Here is a 5,976-nt window from a genome sequence, read left to right on the forward strand (position 1 = left end):
TATAAAACCAGTGTTCTGATGTGTAGATATGCTCCTCGACAAATGTGGCAAGAATATTGTGTAATTTAGGTTATATTTGCTTAACTTATATCCACATAGTTCCATCATAATTGGTTGAAAAAGTAAAAAATAAAACATACTTTCATCAAAATGGATATTTTTAATTGAATAGTTTTTAAGCGAATTAAAGAAATTCATTTATTTTAGCATAATGTAAACATAATTTTTATTCTAAAAGTCAATTTAAAAAAATTAAATCTTATATAGCATCAGTTGTTTATGGGTTTGGGTAAGAGTGTTTCTCTCTTCACATCAAAGTTTGTAATCAGCCCTCTAGAGTTAATAAGTAACACTTAAAATTTTATAGTTTGTATTTCCAAAAATTTCTTCCAAATAGGTTCCCACCTCCCGCCCCCAAAATAGTATTCTTGAAGTGGTACTGTTTAGATCTAAATGATTATTTACATTTACACGGTATATGAATTAAAATGGCATCAAAGAACAAGACAGCAGGCTGCTCAAGTTACCATATACAGGCCAAGATCCATCTGGATATTTGTTTAGCCAGAATAGATAAGGTTCAGGGCGAGTGACCCCTCTAACTAAACTTATAAGAGACTGATAAACCAGAATGTCAATGTATTTATTTACAAATTAGGATACCCCTTTCTTGGGAGTGGATTCTAAATCTCCATTCTCCAGGGTATCTGGTTTCCCAGGATTAAGTTATGGGACTGAATTGCTAATCAAAAGGTTGTTGGATTCTGAATTAGAATCACAGTGTGAAAACTGCATGGTTTCGGAGATTTTTATGAGAGAGCAAAGCCCAAAGAAAGAAGTCTCCAGGACCGAGGATGTCTTGATGGTGCGGGAACAGTCATACCCACCAGATAGAATGGCTGTTTACACTGAAAAGTTAATATCAGCCTTAAATGCATTGACTGTCCATTTTCCTGATTTTTGATTACAAGCAGTCTTCTTAAATCATTTTTGAACAAAAACAGACTTTAAAGATTAAGATAATTTAACTAGAATGCACTCCCCACAGAACACCACCTTCCTAGTACTTCACCATGATTTCGTATAGGTTGGTTCCAACGTGATTGTTTTACACCCTTCCTTGAGAACATTTCTGTCTGAGAATGACCTTGCTTGCATTTGGCTGTGTCTCAGGTTTCTCTCAGAACACAGTGACAATCTGACTCTCTCTGACTCTGCAAGCCATTACAAGTTGATTCTAACCAGCTTCACTCTCTAATTTTTTGAAAGGCCAATATATTGAGATAAGAAATTCAGAAAATCAGTTCTCTTTCAAGCTTCTATGTTCCTTTGTCAAATCTTGTTACTCTATTTTATATATAGTTTTAAGGGGACTTTGGTTAATGTATTATTTACAAAACCATTTAAATGACTTTTAATGTGTTAAACTATATTTATAAATTTAATATGTTTTTTATTCATCCTATGGATGTGTACTTTGTGATCTCCATTTTTTCCACTTTATTTTGAAAAAAAAAATTGCACCTATAGAAAGATGTAGTACAATGCTTGCCCATAAAAACTTCTTAGATTTTGCCTATTGATAATATTTTGCCATACTTGTTTTATTTATAAGTTATAAATATCATGACATTTCAACAATCAGTGCTTCAGCATATATCAATTGTAAACAAGGGCATTTTGGTATTTGATGGCATATAATTGTTCATAGTATTTTTGTGACATGGATGTACCTAAAGGGTATTATGCTAAGTGAAATAATAAGTCAGACAGAAAAAGACAAATACCATATGATCTCACTTACATATGGAATCTAAAGAATAAAAATGCACAAACGAAAACAACTCATACAGAGAACCGATGGTTGTCAGATGGAAAAGGGGTTAGGGAGGTGGGTAAAAAAGGTGAAGGGATTAAGAAGTACAAACTGGTAGTTACAAATAGTCATGGGGATGTAAGTACAGCATAGAGAATACAGTCAATAATACATATACACATATAAAAGGAGAATTTTTCTATATAACCACGTCATTATGCTACCCAAGAAAACACTGACACAGTAACCATGTCTAACAAGTCCATACTCAAATATACCTGTCTCCAAAATGTCTTTTAGGGCTTTTTTGTTTGTTCAACCCAGGATCCAATCACAGATTATGAATTGCATTTGGTCATCATGTCTCTTTAGTTTTCTTTGATCTAGAACAGTCCCCTGCCTATATTTGCTTTCGCGACATTTATATTTTTGAAGATTCAGTCCAGTTGTCTCATATAATGTCTCACAATCTAGATTTGTCTTATTTTCTCATGATTAGATTCGGTGTAAACATTTTGGCAAAAATACTACAAATAGTGTATACTTCCAAAGACATCTCCGACATGAGAAAAACATTAGATTGTCCCGTTATTGGTAATGTAATTGGGACCATATGGTTAAGGTGGTATCCGTCAGGTTTATCCGTGTAAAAGTACCTTTCCCCCTTTTAGTTGAGGTGTTATTTTGAGGACATGTGAATGTTTCGCTTCCCAATAACTTTGCACCCACTGGCAAAAATGCCTGAATCAATTATTATGTTTAGTGGTTGCAAAATGATACCTTCCTTCTCAATTTCCAGTTGGCATTCTTCTGCATGGAAGAGCTTTCCCTGCACCCAACTCCACCTCTTTTTATTTGAGAATCCCTATGCACTTGGATTCTTTTTTATTTTGGGGGACCATCTTATTCTTTCTGATACTCATATTCTGCCAGATTTAGCCAACAGGAGCCCCTTATACACCAATTTATGGAGTTTATTGGCTTATGTGTTCTTTTAGTGTATCTCAATCTTTCAAGATCTCTGAACCAACTGGCAAGAAGTATGGGCTTTCTTGTTGGGTTACTGATCAAGATCTATCCACAGAGCTGGCAAAGTATCCCCTAAGCCACACAGGGTCCTGGGGAGAAGCCTGGATACTTGAAAAACAAAAAAAAAAAAACACAAAAAAAACCAAGCCTCTTTTATGAAGGCAAAAGGGTAAAAGATGATGGGTTTAAGCTAGATTGACAATCAACTGCTCATCAATATTTTGATGTAACCATATATTTAAATAAGTATATGGATTCAGCAAATTCCATCCCAGAGAACATTGCTGGAACAGTGGTTATTTTTCTATCTAGCAAGCCAACCTTACAGGACTTCAATTCCACCTCTCCGTGGGTCCTTAGAAGGCCATGTTGTCTTCTGGGGGAGATAACCCCTGCCTTTCTGAAGAGTTGGGCAAAAGGTCTGTTTGCAGACATCCCGTAGAACCAGGCAAGTGCCTAATGTGATTCAGTTTCTTAATTTCTAACATAAGCCAGTAGTCTGAGGATTCGCCAAGCCGATCCACTTTAGAATCAAGTTTTTTTGTTTTTGTTTTCTGGACAGGCTTCAGAGAGTTGGTGGATTTCAATGTACAAGTGTGCAGGACTTGGGCAGCCTGGTCAACCTAGGTTCCCAAGTACCCTTCTCACAAAGGGAACCACAACTATAGGGAGACTGAATTTAACCCAACGCTAGTATTCCAGAAAAGATGCCACATACCAGTGTTGGGCATGGATTCCCCACAATGTTTGTTGAATAAACAAATGAATAATACTCCAGGAACCAAAAGGAACTGCCAATAGCTTTTGGGGTCACTGAATCCTAGTTCATATCTAGCAGAGAAAAGAAAACATATGTGTCACAACCCAAACTAGTCCTGAGATTTATATGAACTGGACTGCCTTAGGGTACATGCCCATTCCTGGTCATTCACTAGAAACAGAGAAGCGCAGTCAGCTTCTTCAGAACTAGGCATATCTCTCGCCCCAAATCCAGGGCTGTTGGAAAAGAGGAAGAGAAAGGTGAATGATGGGAAAGCAACCATCTGCATTTCCTAATATTGGCCCAAAATAGAAGTATGAAAGTCGTTACTGATTACAAATCTGACATAAAATTTATGGATTGGTTGTGGAGAGTTCATACCAATGGCTTCTTGTTGCCAAGGTAATTGTAAAGACCTTTTGCCTGAGTCACATGCAAAAATCACCTCAGACATAAAATATTAGCTTACCACAGAAAATACCCCAATCTAGACAGGTGACTCACTGGGATCTGTGAATATCCAGCAAGAGTAACATTATTGGTTACCTAAAGTACTTCACCTTAAGCTTTAGAAATGTGAAAACAGGAGATGAGATGGAGTAGAATTTTCCAGGGAAGTTGGTTCCAGGGCAGTTGGGGTTTGATAGCAAAAGGGGCAATGATTGTTACTAAAAGTCCTTACAAAATTTTCTCCTGATTGTAAAGATTTCTACATCACACCCAAAAAACGCAGGAAATTTCAAATTACATGAAAAAATGGCTTTCACATATTTTGCCGGCCTCAAACGTCTTGAAAATAATTCTGTCTCCCCATTTTATCAATGAAACTGATTTCGGCTTCTGTCCAGTCTAACGTCTTAAGGCATGAAACTGTGAGATGAAAAGGGCTCAGCATACGCTCTCCCCAAACATGTCCCAACATTTTCGGAAAGAGGTACAAGGCGACTCTTATTTTATTATTGTTATTGTTATTATTATTATTATTATTATTTTTTATTTTTAAATACTCTACTGTAGCTGTAGTAGGGCTTCTTAATTTAAACCATTAAGGATTTTTTAAAAAATACCCACCTTTTATAATTAACACTCAAAAGACCCAGCTGGGTGTTAAAAATTTGGACGATGTTGCTTAAAAACAAAAAATAAATAAAAAACAACGGTGCCAGTGATATATTTTGGAGGTCTTGAAACCTTAAAAATGCAGCAAAACTTTTTTTAAAAAAGTTGAAAGCCTGTCAAGGTGGTAGGTTACTACTTTCCTCGTCACAGGAATTCACACCGGCACAAGGATTCAAAACGTGTTATGCACAGAAACGCTACTTGACAAATAAAATGATTCCCAAAAGATGGAGGGTCTGGAGGGGCTTTTGTTAAACTGTCGTGGGAATAACTTCCAAAGAGCGTTACAGACCAGAGGCAACCGTTGGGCCCGAGAGTGGCCACACCAGCGTGTCCCTTCTCGGCGCAAAAGCCGTGAGACTCCCTCGGGTCGGGTGGCCTCTCCGCCCCCGGAGCCGCTCGTCCCCACCTCCGCACGCTGCAGCCGGCAGTCGGCGTGGGCACTAGCCCGGGATCGGGGCGTCCGGGCGCCGCAACCACGGCCACAACCCTGCCTCCCGCTCCAGTTCCGCGATCCGCAACAGAGTCCACACAACGGAGCCTTGTGAAGTTGTGGTGGGAATTATCCCGTTGCTGACTTCCGGAAGGTCAGCAAGGCTGTGGCGGACTGAGAGCTCATCTCGGGGCTGGGGGGTTCACGTCAGAGGAACCCCCACTGCTGCGACGCGTTCAACGCGGCAGCGAAGGGAACCGGGTGGCGCACGCGGAGGTGGGGCGGCGGCACACGCGTGAAGGCAGAGCAGGGGAGTCCATAGTGAAAAAAGGAGCTAGGGCCCGTGGAAAAGGTGAAATTCCCCCACTTCCCAGCTCTCATGTGTGCCCCACACGCTTCTCGCTGCGCTCCGGCTCACCTAGCAGCCTCCCCACCGTGCCACCCAATGTCCTCCCCCTAGCTGCTAACCACCAGACTTTAAGACCGCGCGGAAACCGTCGAGAGAGAGGCGGCCGGGTAGCAGTTGGGCGTGGCTTCTCAGAGAGAGGCGGCCCCTGGGGGCGGGGAGACCTACGCAACCGTTGGCTCGGGCCGCCGATTGGCTGAAGTGCCTCCGCGGAGCCAGCAGGCGTCTCCGCCCGGCCCGGGCGCTCCTCCTCCTCTCCCAGCCGCTCGGTCCGCCCCCGCTCGCGAGGGAACCGCTCCGGCGCCGCCGCCCCAGCCCAGTGAGGACGACAGGAGAGAGGGAGGCAGCGGACACACTCGCTCGCTCGCTCTCACCAGCACCAGGGCTCCCAGAGCCGGCGCGGAGCCGAGGGG

Source organism: Pteropus alecto, unplaced genomic scaffold (genome assembly GCF_000325575.1).
Source record: "Pteropus alecto unplaced genomic scaffold, ASM32557v1 scaffold14, whole genome shotgun sequence".
Lineage (NCBI taxonomy): Eukaryota > Metazoa > Chordata > Mammalia > Chiroptera > Pteropodidae > Pteropus > Pteropus alecto.